Below are 23609 nucleotides of genomic sequence, written 5' to 3'. Positions count from 1 at the left end.
CTCATATTTCAAAAACTCATCCTCGTAGCCTTCACATTTCAAAAACTCCTGTGCGGCGGCCTTCGAGTTTTGAAAACGACAGATTGCGGTCGGCTCCATATTTGGACCTCGCAAGTTTTCTACCCTTGTCAACGAAGTTCATACAGCATTCTCCGTGATGCATGTTCACTGCGTTTAGTCTCTCGTTTATGTCTAATTCAAGCTGCGGTAACTAAGAATCGAAAAATTCCCTCCGTACTTATGATTAAACGTCCCTAAATGTACCTCTCTTCCGTAGCTTACGGTTCTTCCACCCTTCAGGAATAAGATATCACACCCCCCCCCCCCCCCCCAAACATCTGACCGTTACTAATGAAAATTTAGATAATTTTTAGGATTTCTGGAAGTTTCGCCGCCCTCCTGGCAAATTTTACCTCCTCATCGTGGGATTTGGATTAAATAACGCCCAGCGACACCACATCCAACTCGCCGCGGAGAGAATCGTTCATTTATGGCGTCGTTGGCGCGCCGCGGCACAAAACCGCGCGGAATTCCAGCGCGTGTCGTATAAATTATTCTCGCGCAAATTTCGAGGGTCGATCCGAAATCAAACGACGATTAAAATAATCTCGGAGTGACATGACGAGACGGAGACGATGCGAATTAGTGCGACCGCTGTCAGCGCACAGTGGATCGAGCCAATAGGAGAGGTCGGACAAAATTCGGAAATTTAAACGCTTATAACTCCGTTTATACAAATTTTTGAGGCTCTAGAAGTGGTTCCATTGGTTTTCTCGTGACATTTTCCAACAGGTCTCAAAGTTTAAAAATGTGACGAATTAAACATGAAAATTTGCAGTTTTAGTCAAAAATTTCATGTCCGACCTCTCCGATTGGCTCGATCCACTGTGCGGCGGTTGGGCTCGAGCGAGACCTAAACCGGACCGGGCGAAAATTGTGGCGCAGCGCACAGTGAAGCAAGCCAATAGGAGAGATCTGACAAAATTTGGAAACTTTAAACCCTTATAACTCCGTTTAAACACAACTTTGAGGCTCTAAAAGTGCTTCCATTGGCTTTCGAGTGAAATTTTCTTCTCTTAGCATCCCTTGAATTTTAAAATGTGACGAAATAAACATCAAAATTTGCAGTTTTGGTCAAAAATTTCATGTTGCCCACCTCTCAAATTGACTCGATCCACTGTGCGGCGCGCGAGGCGGCAATGTGCTTCCAATTCGCCGACTACGTCACGGACGTCACACATCCACGTCCACCACCCACCGGACCGGGACACAGTGGAAAGTCATTGAGAGAAATCCCACAAAATGCGGAAACTTGAAAAGCCTACGTCCTCGTTGCGTCGATGTTGATGCACAGCATTTTAGTTTAAAAGTGGCTCCAATGGTTTTCTCATAGAATTCCAGAGGGCAACCTTTGAAATTCATCACATGCGAAATAAACGTAAAAATGTGCAGTTTTGGAGAGACATTTTATGTCAGATTTCTCTCGGTGTCTTGTTCCACTGTGCGGAGTGGCAATGCGGCATGCGGTAGTGGCTTTGCATTCCTTTCCCGGTTCCTAGCGGCACATTTCAGTGGATTACTCCATGAATGAATATCCAACAACCCACGCGCAGAGAATTATGCAAAATGAGTCGCTAGGAATGAAATTCTATTTTTTAGGAACGGGAAATTTCTTGACCTATGAAATCTCGACGATTTCTCGGGGGCTGCGGATGAAACCCGCAACCATGATTCGAGTTAGTATTCGACAAGACACTTCGAAATTTGACTCATGATAACTTTTCTTCGAAACAAAATGATAGGTTCAAAAGGAGGGACAAGTTAGTATTCGACGAGACACTTCGAAATTTGACTCATGATGACTTTTCTTCGAATCAAAATGATAGGTTCAAAAGGAGGGACAAGTTAGTATTCGACGAGATACTTCGAAATTTGATTCATGATGACTTTTCTTCGAATCAAAATGATAGGTTCAGGGTTTTTCCGTTGACCTTTGAGGAATCGGAACTTTAAGGAATCGGAATTAAGTCCGGGTACCCCGATATCTTGGGTAAAATAAAACGACATCATCACCCCGCGCTCTCCCCAGAGGCGTTCTCTAGTCTAAGGGTGTTTTTCCCAGGACGCGTCATGTATCATTTTTGCGGGGAATTCACTGGCGGTGGCGGTTGGGTTTATTCGTTGGCCGTGACCTTGACCGTCAACCGCGGCGGCCTTGATCGCTCCCGCAGTACTCGAGCGCCGTCATAATTGCGACGCGAGCGCGCCCGTCGCTTAAAAGATGGGTTTTTTTGAGTTCCATTTCCGGAAGTCGAGCAGCCACTTGGAACGGCTTTTGTTTTTTCAACTCAACGGCCGCACTGCGCAGTTACGTCATTTGCGGCTTTTTTTCTCGCGCTATCGCCGCGCGTCACTCTTGGACGCCAGTTCGGAGCTGTAGTACGGTGGGTACACAAAAAAACCCTGCACTTTTTGATTGGAAATTGCCGCTTTCAGGGATCATTCTTATGGTCATAAGAAGCCCTTTTAGAAGGGGAAGCACTCTGGGGTCCGTGCAGGAACCAAGATGGCGGCCGTTAAAGATGGCCGCCGAGCGTTTTTTCAGCGCGCTATATCTCGGAAACTACGTGTCCTAATGTCGTTTTCTTGGTCTCGTTTTGAAGCTAAAATGCTTCTCCAGAAGTCTACCTCATAAATTTTTTCGCCTAAGGCACACATGAATGGTCATTAGGAAAATTTTGAAATTTTGAAATTTCACCCAATTTTCAAGAGCGTTTAATTATTTAACACGCGAGAAAATGGCGTTTTTGCCTTGAGAAACGGCGATGGGAAATTATCTGACGTTTAATTTGATACCAAAACAATTTTTTTGCGTCAAAAAATGCACCCGCTAGAGCAATTTAAGTGAGCGTCGCGGTACGCGGTGCGCGGTGAAAACGGCGGAATACGGGCAATTAACGCGCTACGCAAGTCATACGCGCGCTATATCTCGGCACATTCTCGTCCGATTTTCATTATTTTGGGCTTGTTTAGAAGCTATGTTGAAAGTCAACGAGTGTTACGGATATACTTGCGTTTTTCCTCCGACTTTTCCGGGTATTTTCCAAATGAATAGAAAATGTTCAAATTGCCAAAATTTACAACGACGAATAATTTTCAATAGGGTGGAGAAACAAACCTCCTCTCGTGTTTTGTAGAAAGATCATTTTCTGACGTTTAAAATGATACCACAACCATTTTTGTGCGATGATAAATAAATCCATGAGCTCAATTTGAAGCGCACCCCCGTGGCAAGCACTTTCCGTTGGTAGGCGTTTTGACCCGATTCGTCGCCGCGCCGCGCCTTATGCAACCTAAGTGGACGCGACTTTGCGTGACTTCCCGGATTCTAAGACAGATTCTTGATAAATTGCGATGTACAGAGGGTTATCTCACTTCCCATAAAACTTAATTTGTTTATCAAGATGAATTTTCATCGGTATAGTTGGTATATACGGAGGGGAAAAGGGACAGAAATTCGTAAAAATCAACATGAAAGCGTATTCTCTTTTGGCCTTGGGGTATTTGTTGTCTGGTATAAGACGTGATATGAAATGGTTTGAAAGATCGACTAGCTGTTTTCGATGGGGTTATTTTATGATATCTTTGGCACAAAACGGAGCCTTCAATAACGGAGGTATTGCAAAGAATATTTGTGCATCATCATATCGAATAAATTGCACCGATTGCAATGATTTATAAAGATAATGACAAGTAATAGAATGTTTTTCTGAAATTTTTTCTCAGTATCTAAATTTTTTCTGATTTTAATTTGAAGTTTCTACTTAGGACCATGACCGTAGTTGGAGCAGGGGGTATGGATGGCTTGACTCCCCTAGAATCGAAATTAGTATCATCTTGCCCTCCCCAGCAGTGCTGTTCGGCGGAAAAGAACTTTCGTCATAGATTCGTCTCTGTCACATACAGTGGCCCATGAATCCTCTGTTTTTTTTTCAAATTGAATAAATATTAAGTTGAAAATATTGATTTTGTTCCATTTAAATTATTCAATTACTTCATATCGACCATTAAATCAGAAAGTGAGACATAATCGTAAATATTGTAAATGACATTTATCTTTTATACGGCACACAGGCTGTAATGAAAATCCCTTGCTCATTCAGTTGGTATATTCTTCTTTCATTATTCGATTGCATATTTCAAAGGGTTCAAAATGGAATTGTATTTTTTCTCAATTTTTGTATTTTTGAGAAGATGAAAAAGTTAATTCGTTCATAGAGTCGTGCTAATTAGCATATTCTACTTTGTATAGACTTTTACTGATGGAATAAGATTTTTCTGGCATTTCTCCTAATTTTTTCCTGCGATTTTTCACAAACAAGAGAGGTCAACGAGGACTAAATAAATAGAACATCTTTGAAACGAAGAATGCGGAAGTAGTTTATGCCGAGAATATGTAAAACACCGTTATTATCGTACGGAAATCAACAAAAAAATGTCCTCACGGAGACCTCGAAATTCTTCCGATTATAGCTGAAATTACAACAAATTTCAGGGAGAGGCTTTTTGAACTGTACGGTGAAATAGGGGGGAGGGGTTTCAACGCTCCCATCATTCTCCGGTGGTAGGGGGGCCGAAATAACCTGGCCTTGCCTATGCTGATGATATTTTCTTTCAGTTTACTCTTCTATTTTTGTGAGAGTTTGAAGAATCAGTCAGCTTGAATATCATCTCAATTGTACACTCAGAACCTAATGTTTGTTTTCTTTTCCTATTTCTTAATCCATAAATTATGCACGTAGCGGCCCTTTTGTAAGGCTGGAAGATTCCCTGGTGTTCTCTCCTTTCCAGAGATATGATTTCTTTTGCTACTCACGAGTATTTCAATTTGGCCATTTCTAAAAGACAGGCAATAACATATAGGCAGATAAATTGCTTCACCAACATCTTCCTCCTTTTCCCGACTTCCAATAATTTCAAATTTCTTACTTCGGAAATTTAAAAAATTCTTGTTCCTCAAATTAAAAAAAATTCGCTAGGGGTGGGGGGACTAACGTGGAGATGTGAATTTTTCGATCGAAATTCACTACCATGCGGAGCGCAAATCATATCATAATGATTTTTGCTGAAGAGTTTTGCAGCTCAAATAAAAGTTTCCCTCAAGACCTGTACGATACGTGCACAATCGCTGCTTAAGGCACACAATAACCGAGGATATGATGCGGTACTGCCTAACTTTTAGTGAAAGGCCGGAATGTCAATTAATTACGGAATTCAAAATCATGTTCATATTCTCTCAAGATTTACAAATGAATTTAAATAAGTACGAAGTAATTTTTTGGTCAAAATAATCCTATCGTGTTCCACCTTTCCTCCGTCATTGCAAAACTTCCCAGAAAAAACATCGAAAACAGCTAGCCGATCTTTCAAATCATTTCATATCACGTCTTATACCAGACAACAAATACCCCAAGGCCAAAAGAGAATAGTACGCTTTCATGTTGATTTTTACGAATTTCTGTCCCTTTTCCCCTCCGTATATACCAACTATACCGATGAAAATTCATCTTGATAAACAAATTAAGTTTTATGGGAAGTGAGATAACCCTCTGTACATCGCAATTTATCAAGAATCTGTCTTAGAATCCGGGAAGTCACGCAAAGTCGCGTCCACTTAGGTTGCATAAGGCGCGGCGCGGCGACGAATCGGGTCAAAACGCCTACCAACGGAAAGTGCTTGCCACGGGGGTGCGCTTCAAATTGAGCTCATGGATTTATTTATCATCGCACAAAAATGGTTGTGGTATCATTTTAAACGTCAGAAAATGATCTTTCTACAAAACACGAGAGGAGGTGTGTTTCTCCACCCTATTGAAAATTATTCGTCGTTGTAAATTTTGGCAATTTGAACATTTTCTATTCATTTGGAAAATACCCGGAAAAGTCGGAGGAAAAACGCAAGTATATCCGTAACACTCGTTGACTTTCAACATAGCTTCTAAACAAGCCCAAAATAATGAAAATCGGACGAGAATGTGCCGAGATATAGCGCGCGTATGACTTGCGTAGCGCGTTAATTGCCCGTATTCCGCCGTTTTCACCGCGCACCGCGTACCGCGACGCTCACTTAAATTGCTCTAGCGGGTGCATTTTTTGACGCAAAAAAATTGTTTTGGTATCAAATTAAAAGTCAGATAATTTCCCATCGCCGTTACTTAAGGCAAAAACGTCATATTCTCGCGTGTTAAATAATTATACGCTCTTGAAAATTGGGTGAAATTTCAAATTTTCAAAATTTTCCTAATGACCGTTTATGTGTGCCTTAGGCGAAAAAATTTATGAGGTAGACTTCTGGAGAAGCATTTTAGCTTCAAAACGAGACCAAGAAAACGAAAATCGGACACGTAGTTTCCGAGATATAGCGCGCTGAAAAAACGCTCGGCGGCCATCTTTAACGGCCGCCATCTTGGTTCCTGCACGGACCCCAGAGTGCTTCCCCTTCTAAAAGGGCTTCTTATGACCATAAGAATGATCCCTGAAAGCGGCAATTTCCAATCAAAAAGTGCAGGGTTTTGGCCATTATTCGATCGTACCCACCGTACTACTGATCCAGTGGCTTGGCGTGGATTGCGATGTATCGATCGTTGCTTCGGCCATTGGGCCCGAAGCAGTCAAGGCTACGGCTCCAGTAGAGTCCCTTTACACTGAGAGTAAAGGCAGGGTGTCTACGAAAACAGACTGACCAGAAATCAGTACTTTTTCAGTACCTCAAATCGACGAAATTCGAAAAACTTCAATTTCTCTCTTAAATTGCGACAAAAATGACAAAAATTCCGGACCTTTTTGCGGAATTTCCGCACTTTTTCAGTGCTCCCGGACCGCCCTTAAAAAATCAGTACTATTTCCGGACTTGTAGACTGAGACCGGACTGAGAGTCAAGGCAGAGTGTCTACGAAAACAGACTGACCAGAAATCAGTACTTTTTCAGTAGGTACCTCAAATCGACGAAATTCGAAAAACTTCAATTTCTCTCTTAAATTGCGACAAAAATGACAAAAAATGGAAAAAATTCCGAACCTTTTTGCGGAATTTCCGCACTTGTTCAGTGCTCCCGGACCGTCCTTAAAAAATAAGTACTATTTCCGGACTTGCAGACACCCTGGTGAAGACAATGGGCCTGTTGCAAACTTTTGCTAGAGCAAAAATAAGAGTTGTTTCTTGTAGATAATGCCTCAAAAATCACGATGAGCGCATCGGCAAAGTCTGAAATGCACTCCTAACTTCACAATCTGCGTAAGAAATTTGCGTTTTTTTAAGCTTCCCGCTTCAAAAACGATACTACGGCATAGGTGAACATTTTGTTAGAGGAGTCGCTCCATCGTCGGCGATATTCATCATGGCCGACGCTTGCACGCAGTTCCGCGCGTAATTCAAGGAGAGTTCAAGGTCAATCAATTCGGGCGTGGAAAATATGAACGTTAACACACCGATTGTTATCTGGTCCAATCCAGTTCAGGTGTTATCTCGTCCCATCAAACGTGTTTTGGCGGATTGGCGTCGGCTATGATGATTATTGCCGACGATGGAACGACTCCTCTTACAAAATGTTCACCTGTGCCGTAGTATCGTTTTTGAAGCGGGAAGCTCAAAAAATCGCAAATTTCTTACGCAGACTGTGAAGTTATGAGTGCATTTCAGACTTTGCCGATGCGCTCATCGTGATTTTTGAGGCATTATCTATAAGAAACAACTCTTAGTTTTGCTCTAGCAAAAGTTTGCAACAGGCCCATTCGAACCCATTTCTGATTGGTTCCCGTATTTTAGGCCTTCACAGTGTCACATACGGGGAATAAAGATTACATTTTCACCAATTGCAAAGATTATAGACTGGAATGGACCGACGAATTGGGGGTACGACAAGGAAAAAATGAAATGAGAGGACGGAGACAGGAATTCGGGAATGGGTTGATAAAAGATTACAAAAAACGTCCGATTTCTGTAATATTTATTCCCGTTTGTGACATCCATAAGCCGCGTTATCTCAACTATATAAAGGGACTCTAGGCTCTAGCACCCGGAACGGACGGTGCGTACGTCCACTCAGTCCGTAACTTGTATTTTCTGTGTAACGGTCACCACCTGAAACGTCCACAAATTTAAGAAGAAGAAAAAAAATGAACGTGCCACGTACTCTGCCGTGCAACGCAAAAACGCCGTAAATGCCATTTTACATTTTTTGGAAACAATGTATCATAGCAGAAAAACTCGTGTACCTTGGGACAATGTTTTTACAGAATGTTTTGGCAAATACTATCAAGAACTCTTCCTGAAAATTGGAGGTTCATGGGTAAAACACTTTTTATTTTATAAAGTGTTAAGGTCCAAAAAACGAGGGAAAATCTTGATGGATTCACGGCGTTCTTGCTTAGCACGGCAGTACTGTTCTTCTTCGTAAATTCACGCACCTCCTGGAGACCTCCTGATTTTAAACAGATCTACTTTCATGTAGGAGTTTGTGATCAGTCAACACAAACGACTCCTCCTTCTCCATTGAAACCCTCCAATTCCACAGACAGGATTGCTTCATTTTCCTCTTCCCTTGGTCCATCAATTCGTCGCCCCTCTGACGTAAGAGCGTACCTCGATTTTCAGGTGAGCCCTGTTGTCCATATAACTCCGTGCTTTCCAGGGCTCATGCCGAAATCGAGATACGCGGTACGCCCTTACGTTAGAGGACCAACGAATTTTGACAATGCGCCCACCGTTAAAATAGCTCTATTCATGAGATACACGGAATGGAACACTGCCGTTATAGTTATTGGAGTCATATAATTCTCGACTGGACCGACAATTCAGAAGTCTATTCAGAAAACGTCTTTATCCAGGAAAATGTCTAAGACGCACGAATATGATTGCCGCGCAGTGCATAATCCACACTTCTAGAAAGCTCCATCGAACCGAGGCTGTAATTCGTGGCATATATTGCGCACGACAGTGAATGTTTATTTAATATGCTCGACTCTCTGGATGGGCATGGTACTCTATCGCTTCATCGTTGTATCATCGAGCCTGTATTTGTTGAACCTACATCTCGTCTCGTTCGTTAAGTAATCGCGGCGCGACGCGACGCGACGCGCGGCCGGCCGTTCGCGTTCGTCTGTTCAGATGGTTTCTGTCTTGGTCGCGGTGCAGGTGTTGCTGCGCGTTGCATGACGGTTGAATAACTTGGTAAATTGCTGTGCCCTTTATTTAATGAGTTCATTATTACACACGCAGCGCATGATAGCGCGCACCTGAGTAGCGGTGCGGCGCGGCGTGGTGGCTCATATCGGCAGGGGCTTATTTGAGTGACGTCACAGACCTCGGCTTCGACATGCACCATTGCACCCGTCGCAGGTTAAAAATCAAACACGGCGTTTTAACAATTGCCTGAGCAGGTGGTCACATTTGATAAAATGATCAATGTTTCACGTTTATAGCACCAATTCTCGACTTCTTAATGTTTTCGACGGGAACCTCGTTTTTATGAGAATTTTTATGGACATCCATGTTGTAAGTATTTCATGTTTCATGAAACACTGCCAAACTTCCCAACTATCGATTTTTCAATGTTTTCGACGAAAACCTCGTTTAAAATGCGAATTTTTATGGAAATCAATGTTGTAAGTATTTCACGTTTCATGAAACACTGCCAAACTTCGAGATAAATGTCCATGTACTTAAGCGCTAGAAATAGTTAAAAGGTATTTTCAACTGAGAATTTGTATTTACTATTTAAAAGCACTAAATCATCGAAATTCTGCGAGAGATTTTTAATTTCAATCTAAGGGAGAATAAATCACCTAGGCATTTCTTAAAAGTTGTTTTGACATGAACGTTTTCGAAGACACAATAACTTTAGGGGTAAGAAATCGGGACTACAATGAATGCACATGAGGAAAGGGGCCTTGATCTCTATGCACTATTTTATAACTGCAAAAAATATGAAAAATTTGAACCAAAAAAATGAGTACCTTCGATGGTTTTTAAACTCACTGATTCAATCACGGCGATTCATTGTACATAAGTAATAAGCTTCTGTACAAAGTATTGCTTTGAGCTCAATGGGCCTGTTGCAAACTTTTGCTAGAGCAAAATAAAGAGTTGTTTCCTACAGATAATGCCTCAAAAATCACGATGAGCGCATCGGCAAAGTCTGAAATGCACTCATAACTTCACAATCTGCGTAAGAAATTTGCGGTTTTTTGAGCTTCCCGCTTCGAAAACGATACTACGGTACAGGTGAACATTTTGTTAGAGGAGTCGTTCCATTGGCGACAATACTCATCATGGCCGACGCTAGTCCGCCAAAACACGTGTGATGGGACGAGATAACACTTGAACAGGATTAAACCATATAACAATCGGCGTGTTTACGTTCATATTTTCCTCGCCCGCCTTAATTGACCTTGAACTCTCCTCGAATTACGCGAGGAACTGCGCAAGCGTCGGCCATGATGAATATTGCCGACGATGGAGCGACTCCTCTAACAAAATGTTCACCTGTGCAGTAGTATCGTTTTTGAAGCGGGAAGCTCAAAATAACGCAAAGAGCGACGCCAAAAACGACCGTTTTTTGGCACAATTTGGGCCAGAAGGGATTTTTCTGAAACCGGGCCCAAACGATACCTTATGATACCCTAAAACTCTGGTAAAAATTTTAGCTTGAGTATACGCACCGTTTTTGAGAAATGGGGGGGCAAAGTTGCCAAATCGCCATCATTCTGGACAGCATTTTTACAGCAAAAAGACGGGAAAAATGGACGAAAAAGTTACACTATTGATGGGTTTGGGCTGTAAATGTTCTTATTGAGCCCCCGTGCATGTAACTGTGTTCAGTTTCAAAAATTTTGGACGTACAGTGGTCCAAAATGGGGAGAAATCGTGGACAGATAAGGATTCTTTGTCAAACTTTTTAAAAATGGAAGTAAAATTGTTGGTCTCCTGCAGAGATCATGGGGAACAATGTTCTTATCGGTCTTCAATGCATTCAATTGAGTTCAGTTTATCAAATTTTCATCGCACAATGGTCCAAAATGGGAAATCAGTGGACAAATTAAGATCTTCTGCCTAACTTTTTAAAAATGATGTACGACTATTGGTCCCCTGCAGAGATCATGGGGAACAATGTTCTTATCAATGCATTCAATTGGGTTCAGTTTATCAAATTTTCATCGCACAATGGTCCAAAATGGGAAATTAGTGGACAAATTAAGATCTTCTGTTGAAATCTAACCTAACCTAACCTAACCTTTCCTAAATCCTTAGAAAGGATTTATTGTAAAGTATTATTCTAACTACAATTATTCTCTGACAACTAACTAGGACAAAAACCACCCAGTTAGCCGGATTTTAAGGATCCAAAAGCTAAGTTCCTCCTGAATTACCGTTTCCAGACCTCATTTGTTCAGTTCAAAACAGTGAACATGGATAGCTTTTATTGGCTACTAACTTATTTTGAATTTACACCTTTCGAATCTAGTGAAAAACCTCATAGTTTCATGTTATTTTTCAAAAATTTCAACAGAAGATCTTAATTTGTCCACTAATTTCCCATTTTGGACCATTGTGCGATGAAAATTTGATAAACTGAACCCAATTGAATGCATTGATAAGAACATTGTTCCCCATGATCTCTGCAGGGGACCAATAGTCGTACATCATTTTTAAAAAGTTAGGCAGAAGATCTTAATTTGTCCACTGATTTCCCATTTTGGACCATTGTGCGATGAAAATTTGATAAACTGAACTCAATTGAATGCATTGAAGACCGATAAGAACATTGTTCCCCATGATCTCTGCAGGAGACCAACAATTTTACTTCCATTTTTAAAAAGTTTGACAAAGAATCCTTATCTGTCCACGATTTCTCCCCATTTTGGACCACTGTACGTCCAAAATTTTTGAAACTGAACACAGTTACATGCACGGGGGCTCAATAAGAACATTTACAGCCCAAACCCATCAATAGTGTAACTTTTTCGTCCATTTTTCCCGTCTTTTTGCTGTAAAAATGCTGTCCAGAATGATGGCGATTTGGCAACTTTGCCCCCCCATTTCTCAAAAACGGTGCGTATACTCAAGCTAAAATTTTTACCAGAGTTTTAGGGTATCATAAGGTATCGTTTGGGCCCGGTTTCAGAAAAATCCCTTCTGGCCCAAATTGTGCCATTCTTGGCGTCGCTCTTTCTTACGCAGATTGTGAAGTTATGAGTGCATTTCAGACTTTGCCGATGCGCTCATCGTGATTTTTAAGGCATTATCTATAGGAAACTACTCTTCATTCTGCTCTAGCAAAAGTTTGCAACAGGCCCATTCTACATATTTCCAATGCAAACTTTCAAGTGGAAAAAAATTCACACGTCGCCATAAGCTTTGAAATCAACTTCTAAACGAGACTTTAAGAAGCGCTTCTAACATTGATAGGATCGCTGGAACACATGAATTACGTCATTTGTGTTTCGCCATTTGACTAATATTAAATTGTAGCAAACACTTAAATCTTGTTTCCGAGCTGTTTTTGAAATCTACTGCTATCGTGATATTTGTTTTCTACGTAAAACTCTGAAGAGAAAGCACGGAACGTATATTGCTTTCATTACCTTGTCTAAAGGCCTACTGATGTACTCGTACTTTTTCAAACGTTTTTTTGGTATGACGAGGGCACCATCACACCACAACTGTCATCTGTGTGATTTCGAGGTCTTGACGTCTACTCCGCCGTGTAAAGGAAAAACACCGTAGGAGCCATAAGACGTTGCCAAATTTCCTCAGATAAAATAGTAATTTTCAGGGAAATATGTGAAGATTTATACCTTCAAATTCTCGAGAAAATTTTATTCGTAGTCAGTTCTAAAATACCTGAAAGTTTCAAGAAAAAATATACATTGAACTCCTCGAAAATAGAAATTTTATCGGAGGAAATTTGGCAACTCTTGAATGTGCGTACGTCGTTTTTCCTTAGCACGGCAGTACATTGACATGACGCACTGTCGACGCAAGTTCGCTGAAGGATGGTCGATTGGTCGCGAGGTCATTGATCTTGGAAGTGGAACTTGCCGTCAATATGTGGAGACTAGAAATCACTGGCATGACTGACACGCGTTGAGACCTAATCAATAATCGGTATATTTTGGCCGGAATCGCTGTCGCGTGGCACACGGTAAAAACTACATTTCGCACCCTCTCACCGCAACCGAAAGAGCAAAATTTACGAATCATAATAGATATGAAATAGGTGATATCCCACAATGAAATTTCATGAAATTTTTTGAGCTTTTTTAAAAATGCCAAGAGAGGCTATAAAGCGTCTAGAGATGCGGATTGCATACCCAGTTCCTGACAATTCGAGGAAATATCATGAAATTTCATTCAGCAAAAAAGAGGAGGAAATTTGCATCCCTGCATAGAAGAGCCGATTTTCATGCAATTCCGTCCATAATTGTAGTCAAAACCAAGAAAAACTATTTTATGGCTTGAACTTTGAGGGGCTGTACCTGTAACTCTGACCAGGGTAAATTCTTGGGGAAAACTTTAGAGAACAAAAAAGTCTTACTTTAATCATAAAAATTGATTAGGAAAATATCCGTTTTTAACTTTGGGACACTCTCTTTAAAGAATGACATAGCAGAAGAATTATTGATTTCTGGAATCTTCTTCTACCATCTACGTCAACTGCGATGGCAATAAAACGCTAACCAGAGAACAAAGCTCAAGACTTCATTCCGCGTTATGAGATTGTAATTTTATAGGTTGCCTCGCATGACCGTCATTGGTTTGAAACAAAAGCAAACCTCACCTTCTCTGATTAATGGGTTAAGAGGCCGTTTATCAGTTGCGTAATGTTGTGTCTCCGCTATCACAACGCAGACTAAGGGTGTCAGGCAAAAAGTTGCAGTACTAATTTTTTAACATGACGCTAAGGGATTTTTTGCACAAACGTACTGATAAAGTGTTATTTTCTCGGCTCAACTGTATTTATCAAAATGCCTTTAAGTGAGGTACAGTCAGCGGAAATCAAAAAGATTTCCGCCTTCAAAAATTGAAAACGACCCCATGGATTTGAATTCTCAACTGAGAGCGCGCGACGTTGATGCCGAGGCTAGAGCCTGAATGCAACTATTCGTGCTCGGAGGACGTCCATGTTGCATACGAGAAAAATGAAGGCGCTCGAGCAATCATTTGCTTTCATGGTACATCCCCACGAAGTTCCTCGAAAAGCGTTCGTGTGGACCCATGCTAGCTTCTGAGCACAGAGACAAGTTTAGTTTCCCGGTTTGCCTACTTGGAAAAGTTTGAAATCAGTAGAATGAATACCTCATTTAATTTCTTTCCACTTTAAGGCGGAGTTTGCCTGAATCAACGGGAAGAAGTTCAACAAAAAGAAGTCTTATCACAGCACGCACACAAGCGAGACAACTATGGAAATACGGCCGCAGCGTGGCGCGAGGCGGCGCAGGGGATGAGACGCGAGGAAATGGTAGGATCCGAGTAAAAACGGGTCAACAAAAGGACTGTTTCCCTCCGGAGCAACTTTTCCACCCCAAACATGCCCTAAATAGTTGGTATCTGGGACGGTCCGCTAAAAGAGCTGAAAATGGGTCATCGCAACGAATTACGGTTGCAATCCGGAATTCGCGCCGTTTTCGCTCCTCCTAACATTCGCGCTTTACGACAGCGGCAAATGATCGCGCGCCTTCTTGTCACTCAACAGAAACATGTGAATCTTTTTTCCTCGGCTAAGGATTAATTATTGAAGTAACGAAAATTGAAGTTTGAAGACGAAAAAAGAAACACAAAATTGAAGTTCCTTACGCAGGGCGTTACAGTATCGCACCACAAGCCCAAGACATCGCCCTTCCAGCTTTTGTACAAATGGGCCTGTTGCAAACTTGACAACGAGAGCAAAAAGAAGAGTTACTTCTAACAGAAAATGATTCAGAAATCACGATGGGCGCGTGGGGAAAGTCTGAAATATACTCCTAACTTCACAATCTGCTTGAGAAATATTCAGGGTGTCTACTGAAACAGACTGTCCAAAAATCAGTACTTTTACCGTACTTTTCCAGTACATTCCCAAAAAAATTCAGTATCTCCTCAACAGAAAAATTCAGTACTTTTCCAATACCTTCAACTGACGAAATTCAAAAAATTTGAATTTCCCGCTCAAATTGCGTCAAAAATGAAAAAAAATTCCCGACTTTCTTGCAAAATTTCCGCACTTCCGGACCGCCCTGTAAAAATCAATACTACTTCCGGAAATTCCGTAGACACTCTGAATATGCGATTTTTTCAAGCTTCCAAAACTTTAGAAAACGATACTACGGCACAGGTAAACATTTTGAAAGAGGAGTCGTCCTGTCCCACCCTAGAGTCCCTTTATACTGAGAGTCAAGACAATTTGAATCCATTTCTGATTGGTTCCCGTATTTTAGGCCTTCACAGTGTCACAAACGGGACTAAAGATTACAGTTTCACCGATTGCAAAGATAATAATCTGGAATGGACCGGGGAATTACGGGTTCGGCAAGGAACAAACGGAATGAGGGAAGGAACGAAGAAAGGAATTCGAGAATGGGCCGATCAAAGATTACGAAAAACGTTCAATTTCTGTAATCTTTATTCCCGTTTGTGACTCCATGAGGGGTGTTGTCTTGACTCTCAGTATAAAGGGACTCTATCCCACCCTTGCTCACTAGGATGCTGCGCAATATTAAACATGACTGACGCTTCCGCGCGAGAATCTCGAGGAGGCATGGTCCTCATCAACGCAAGGAAATTGTAAACATAAACACGCCGCTTGAGAGAATCCCGTCTGGTCACGTCTGTTTTGGCGGGTTAGCGTCGGCCGAATTCAATATCCTAATGCGCGAGAGTTGGATGTAAAACGACTCCTCTTACGAAATTTTCACTGCTTGTGCCATGGTATCGTTTTCGAAGCGGTAAGCTTTAAAAAAAACGCATTTTCTTACGCAAATTGTGAAGTTATGAGGGTATTACGGACTTTGCCGATTCGTTCATTGTGATTTTTGGGCTATATATTCCGTAAGAATTGACTTCTTTGTGCTGTAACTGAAGTTTGCAACAGGCCGGATCGTTATGAAACGATCATACTGGTGGTAGAAACGGGTGGTTGCGATGGACTAAGAGGGAAAATGATGGACCAACTCAGGACCAACTATAGGGTCCCTCGTGGGTTCTCGTTAATTGGACTACATTTTGCAATTTGGAACTATAAATTCTGGCTCTTCCAGAAGAACACTTATGTGCATAAATAAACTAATGGCACATACGTTGTTTTTAAACCGGGCTGGAATTTATAGTTCCAAATTGCAAAATGTAGTCCAATCAGTCTATTACTCCTCACCTCCTTTGCCCATTGCGACCACCCGCTTTCACCGATAGATCGCTCCTTTCCCCCTTGTCTTATTTGCTTCAGGGTGTCTACTAAACCAGGCTGGTCAAAAATAAGTACTTCTGCAGTACTTTTTCAGTATATTCTCAAGAAATTCAGTACGTCCTCCGATAGAAAAATTCCGTACTTTTTCAGTGCCTCCATTTGACGAAATTAGAAAAATTACACAAATTTGAAATTGCGACAAAAATGACAAAAAATGTAAAAAAAACCGGACCTCTTTGCGGAATTTCCGCACTTTTTCAGTACTTCCGGACCGCAATTAAAAAATCAGTACTAATTCCGGACTTTCCGGACTTTTAGACACCTTGTGCTTGCAGTTTACAAAGTCTTATCAAGTTCAATAAATGCGCCCACGGTGCGGTGCGGCGGCGCGGCGATGGGACGTCATTATGACGACTGATCGTGAGACCAAAAGTGGAGTGTATTTACGAAACGGGCTTTAATCTATGACGCCTGTTTTCGGGGGATCCGGGATCCCCGCTACGGCGCGTCCCGCCCGGACGAGAAACGACGAAACGAGGCAAACGATCCCATCTCAGTAAACACGGCGCGGCGCGGCGGCGGCGTCATTCGTCAATTCAGAGACGCATCGTTTTCTCCCAACTGCGAAAATACGTGTCGTTGTTCTCTACGCCACGGCGCAACGGAATCAATGTTCGGGTACCCATAAAAAGAGGAAATGGAGCATTGGATAACTAGCAAGGCGATAATTTAATCATTCACGGGGAAAAGGGCACGGGGTTGTTGGATGACATGGGAATTTCCAATTAATTAGGGTAGTGCCTCAATTTTGATGACCCCCGAAAAATTGATGCTTTTATAATTTCCGAAAAAGGAGATAAGTCATGCACACGCATTTGTTTGGCAAAATCCCTCACATTTCTTGGGAGTCGCCAGGTAGATCTCAGGGGGGGGGGGGGGGGGGGGTGGAGGGCAAGTCTCCCTCACTCCGCCCTTGCATTTAATTACCCCACGAGAATACAAATGGTCTTAAAATGGTCTCCGCATGGTCTTAAAACTGCGGTGGACGAATCAAAGTGCAAATTCAACGAGATCAAATTCGTAAAGCCGGCGCACAGTGGATCGAGTTAATAGGAGAGGTCGGACAAAATTTGGAAACTTTAAACGCTTTTAAATCCGTTCACACAAAACTTTGAGGTTCTAAATGTAGTTCTATTGGTTTTCTCGAGAAATGTTCCTCAAAAGGCACCCCTTAAAATCTAAAACGTAACGAGATAAACATAAAAATTTGCAGTTCTAGCCAAAAATTTCATGTTCGACCTCTGCGATTGACTCGATCCAGTGTGCGGCGTGGCACGGGCACGGGAAGACTCTCCCTACATGAGTAAGCTAGATTTACGATTGAACCAATCATTCTCGGAATCCTGTACGTACAAAAACTCCGCAAAAATATCGATGCCGTCACTTAAGTTTGAATAGCAATCCGACACGGAGCACTTATCAAGGGTCTCTTGCCACTCCTTGCGGTCGTCGTGGGTGATGCTCGGGGCTCCGGGACCTAGCCCTGAACTTGAGTGGCCCATATCGACATCGGCCTCGCAGCCGCGGATCCCGTGCGCGGAGCCCGTTTGATCCGGGGCCCACCGCGAGGGGGAGGGGGCGGGGGCGCCATGGGAACGCCGTGTTTGGAGGGCGGTTTCGGGGGACCCTCGAGCGCCCCGGAGCGGTGGAGGAACGAGGGAGACGTTGTGCAAGGTAACTGATGAGTATTGATTCGACGTGCGCGCGGCTCCCGCACCGCCGACGCGACTCGACGCCCGCCGTCATCAGCTGTGCCCTCCGCGTCAGCCGTCAGTCGCGTCTTCCTCACGGATGCCAAAGGAAACATGACGCGATGGAATTTCATTTCGCTCCGAGGTGAAATCTCAATAGATCGTATTCGATACATCATACGGGTGGGATTGTATCGATACCGATTGGTTCAAAACATAAACATAGCCTCAAAAGTCAATTGAGTAATCTGACGGAACGGGGTTTTTGTTATGGATTTTTGATTTCTGAGTGTCTACTAGAAACAGGCGGGCCAAAAATCAGTACTTTTATCAGTACATTCCCAAAAAATTCAGTACCTCCTCAATAGAAAAATTCAGTACTTTTTCAGTTCTTCCATTTGACGAAATTCGAAAAATTTCAAAATTTGAATTTCTCGCTCAAATTGAGACAAAAATGACCAAAAATGAAAAAAATTCCGGACCTTTTGCGGAATTTTCGCACTTTTTCAGTACTTCTGGACCCCCTTAAAAAATCGGTACTATTTCCGGACTCTTCAGACTTGTAGAAACCCTGGATTCGTATGAATACTAATTGGCCATGAGTGGTGAAATTGCTACGAAATCTCTGATTTTCAGCTTTTCTGACAAATATTTTGAAATTTTCGTTTGAGGTTATGTTCTATTGTTTTGAACCAAACGATACATCGAACCACTATTAAATTCGATCCACAAACAACCATTTCTTAGAGGGTTGCGTATTTGACCCGTGACAAAAATGAGAATTCGATGAGAAACTTCAAAACTCCTCTCATGCAGGGGTGCAAAAAATGCTCGATCACGTGCCCGGGCTGGGACGCCTTCAAATCCCGGTGATACTCTCCGCTTTGTCGATAAGTTAGTTGAGTTGCCTAACCCAACCGAACATGTGAAGTCATTGATTCTCCTACATGCACTTGCACATGTGTAAGCTTTTATAAGCCATTCGAGAGGAACCAATGTCCGTTTGAGTTCCGATTATAACAATCAATACTTTCTATCTCGTATCTTTATTTCTGAATTGTTGAATTTTCACAATTCAACACGAATAAATCGCAAATTGCCGGCGATTTCTCGTTGCGTGCGACATAGATACGTATGTTGCCTGCCCCAAAATTTGATATTTTGCTGTCATAGCGCCTCTACATAGACCAACTTGCTAAACAGTTTCCTTCCTCAAAAGGAGCGCGCTAGAGACACTTCCAGCACATGACACAGCATGACGTCTCATCATGTCAGTGTTTTTACATAAGTTAACTGCAAACCCATTGAGATGGGTAAAAAAAAAAAAGGGGGGGGGGGGGGGGCTTTCCCCATCCTCACGAGAGTTTGTAGCCGCGCGATCACATGCGCATGATCGATTGATCGCGTGATCAAGACTATTCCGCAACCCTTGCTAAAGCAATTTCGGTATATTTTAGGATTCAAGGATTTTACTGTACAGTTGCTGACTTTGTCTTCTTCCCTTTCTTACAAGTTTACTGGTACCTTGTATAAGAAGAGGAGGGGGGAAATGTGTGTGAAAGGAAGCTCTAGTTATTGTCATTTGCCCAACGTAAAGGTTGATTTCGACGCCTGAGGGGCCGTCCCTAAATTACGTAACTCACTTTTTAAGCACTTTGGACCCCTTCCCCCCCTTTATTATCGCTTTTGTAACGTAGGTCCCTATCCTTTAACACGTAAAAACAAGATGGCGTAACGCTCTCCTCTGCTCAGCTCTCCCCCTTAGAGGATTACGTAACTTAGGGACGGCTCCTGATCAGTCTCACATCCTACGTTGATCATGGTTTTTTTTTCGGGAGCGGGAAGTTTGAATTCACCGTTCAAACAGTTCATTTGCTGAGAATTTTTTGGATTACCTGTATGCGGGAGAGTATTGCCATCTCAATCCTCTTACTGCAGTAAAACTGTGCCGCTTTCTGATTGGTCAGCTATCATGGAGCCCCAATGTTGGACCAATGTAAATAAACCCCAGCCCTTTCGCTCCTGTTTTGGTCGTATTTGGGCCAATGTAAACAAACAAGATAGCGACAGAGTTCTAGACGTGATTTTGGATGTGATGGAATTTTTTAAAGATCCAACCTCTAAATTGCTTGGACTCAAACTCTGATGGATATTTATGCCAAAAATTAACCTTTGAGTGTGATTATCATTCATTTCTCAGCCGATAACACACGTGTCCCTCTGGATCGGGTTTGTTCACATCGGTCCATTTTTGGAGCTCCATGATAGCCTAAAACTGATGACCCAATCGGAGAGCGGCACAGACACGGCAACACTCTCCCGTATACTGCCGTGCTTAGGAAGTACAGCGTATGAGCCATCAGGCGTTGCCAAATTTCCTTTGGTAGATCAGGAATTCTCGGGAAAATTTGTGAATAGTTTTCTTCCAATTTTTTAGATAATTTTGTTCGCAATTTTACCCAATGTTCCTGAGAAACTCAAGGCAAAATATTCGAAGCTTTCCTCAAAAATAAACATTTAATCGGAGGAAATTTGGCAGCTCTCGAATGTTCATAAGGCGTTTTTCCTTAGAATTTTCCGAGTGAAATTCCCTTTCGAGAGCTACGCACGGATGATCTAAATTCAATTTTGTCAGATTATGTGATAATGTATGGATATTTTACGAGATTAAAAAAAGATAAGTCCTAATTTTTCACCAGTATACGGCAACAATGCTGCGAGTGCACCTATCCCTATCAAACCTTGGACGTTGCCGAGTCTCTCCCGCTATAGTAGATATACCTATTTTTCACAAAATTCATGAATGTTCTTCCGAGAAAATTTCCAAAATATTAGATTAGCAACTATAAAAAGAAAAAAAATATACAATTTTTTTCTTTTTCCTTTACTTGTGCTTAACTCTTGGAAAATTTGAAATAGTCACGCGTCACTGTGAAAATTACTATTTAATCAACGAAAATCTGACAACGCACAAGATCTCATGCTGCATTCTGCCTTGGTATGTCATCAGACTGCCTTGTTGAGGAGGAACGCCGTATGAGCCTTCAGACGATGCTGTATTTCCTCCGATAAAAACCGAATTAACGAGAAAAATGAGACTTTTTTTCTTCAACATTTTCAGACGATTTTCTTCGGAACTTACACTAAAATACCTAGAATTACAAGGGAAGTTATGCATATATCTCTTTCAAAATAAACGTTTTCATTTATCAGGGTAGATTTGGCAACGTCTGAAGGTTCACACGGCGTTTTTCCATTGCAGGGCAACGCGTGAGGCGGCAATTTTTTCGATCGTTCCTCGCTTTCCTCCAGACTATGTGAATTTTTTTCGTTTTTACCAGCCAACTACACTTTTTTCTGTTTCTTCGTATCGTTGGACGCTTTGAAACAAAACCGAAGATATAAAATTGCATTTCGCAATCCCCAGCTTTTCGACACATAACGAAATTTCTCGGATTCCTCATCACCCTAAAAATTAGGAGCTTTTGCACTAAAATCTACGTGTGAAATTTGGAACTACAATATTTGATTCTATTAAGAAACAACGTATGTACCGTTAGTTACCCTATGCACATGAGTGCTTTTACCGGCAGGCTAGAAATTGAAGTTTCTAATTGCAAGATGTAGTCCAAATGATCCTTCCTGTCCTGCCATCTTATCACTTCTGGTTTTCTCAGTTAAAAATCAAAGTTTTTTCAGCTCTTTTCTTGTATAAGGACAGTTTAAAGCTTAATTTTAGTCTACTTAGTCTTAAAAATAACTAAGTAACCCTTTCCGTTATCTGCACCAATAAAGAACCTACAGATACAGGTCACAAAAGAAAGTTTTGCTTTAAGACGAATAGAAGGTTCCACTACATACTTGAAAGCATAGATTTGTGTTTTGAGAATCTATGATTTTTAGATATTACCCCTAATTTACTTGTGAAAGCGAATGAGGAACAGAGTAAAAAGGATGTAAAACCTACTTTCTGCTGAAATTATATCACTATGGTTCTGGAAATTATGGAAAACGTAGCGAGCAGAGGAAGTCCATTGAATTCATACATACAAACAAAGCTTAAGTTAAATTCTCTCATTGAACTAACTCATTGAATGCTTTTGTTAGCAAGAAGACAGGAGAAAATAGACAGAAAGAGGAAGGGCATTCACTATGCAGTTTATAACGTAGGATGATGCAGGAAATTGATTGACACAGTTTTTCATACATGTACTATTATGGCTCACTCGTCCACCAACTGTTTTGAATATGACACAAATACCTAAGTAGAGAGATTTTTCATTGAGCTGCGCATTAGGTATGACCTACACTATTTAACGTGACGAAGAAAGTTATTCAAAAAATTAGAGGGATTAATTCCTGTTATAAGAGATTAAAAAATTAATTACTTATTCTTCTCCAAACCATTTGTCCAATTTTTTGAATATCAAAGGCCATAATCAGAAACTACAAACATTAGTCAGGTATGTTTGCAGACTTTTTATTACCCTACGTACAATCTTCTTGACTGAAAGCTATTTGACATGGACAGTTTCTTCAAAGTTTTGGTGTATTTTTTTCTTCTTTTCAGGAGCTCTCTGGGAAATTTCTAGCAATACCTAGCAGTGTCTTGTTTCCGATATAAATAACAAAATAAGAAAAGAAATTTTGAAACACTAAAATGGAGATAAGTACGTCACTTTTAAACTGAGCAATTCATAATACTTGTGAGTTGTTTGAAATTAGAACTTAACTAGAGGAAAAACATGTTTGGGAGGATGTCACATCAACTTGATGTGCATCGATCGATGGTTAGCCCATTAGTTTGCACTGTTCCCTGATGCAACTTATGTCAATTCTTTCATTTCGATTATTCTAGCTCCATATACATAAACCGCAATACGAATCAAGTCTCAAACCGTACAAAAGAAGGAAAAAAACCTTTCGACATGAATGAGTACAAGATCACTTGAACTACTAATTTATGTCATGTATGATTATTATTAGCTTTTGGACGGAGTAAATGGTTCATTTGCATAGTATTTCCGCATCATTTCTCTGACAATTTTGAATAGATGCATATTGCATTTGGCTAACTGATGTCACCTCGCAGCAAGCTTTCATAAGCATTGCTCATAGTTTCCAATATGTTACGGTTTGTTTACTTGTCATTAGCCAGCACCTTTGTTTCCACAATTCAATGATGATCAAGGATTGACCAAGCCAAGGTCAAGAGACCTACATCATTTGATAATAAGATTTTCTTCGCAATTTCTCGATCTGGCGACAGATTCCCCAGATTGGGTGCTTCACTACCTTCCAAACGTTTCTCGGATATGCACTAATTCCCCTTGGTCTGCATGGGACCAATGTAATCAAACTAGGGAACAACAGGTTAAGGAAGTTGTTCGGAAATCTTACGTTATAGTGCCAATACTACA

General features: G+C 41.4%; 1 protein-coding gene across 1 annotated transcript in view; it reads right to left on the bottom strand.

The window, feature by feature from the left end:
- The window catches only part of Ip6k (Inositol hexakisphosphate kinase), an 80735-nt gene that overhangs the window by 56372 nt on the left and 754 nt on the right, over positions 1–23609 (bottom strand). The gene's annotated exons all lie outside the window — the stretch shown is intronic.

This window comes from Bemisia tabaci, chromosome 3, assembly GCF_918797505.1.
Source record: "Bemisia tabaci chromosome 3, PGI_BMITA_v3".
Lineage (NCBI taxonomy): Eukaryota > Metazoa > Arthropoda > Insecta > Hemiptera > Aleyrodidae > Bemisia > Bemisia tabaci.
This window is presented reverse-complemented; position numbering and strand designations above follow the sequence as displayed.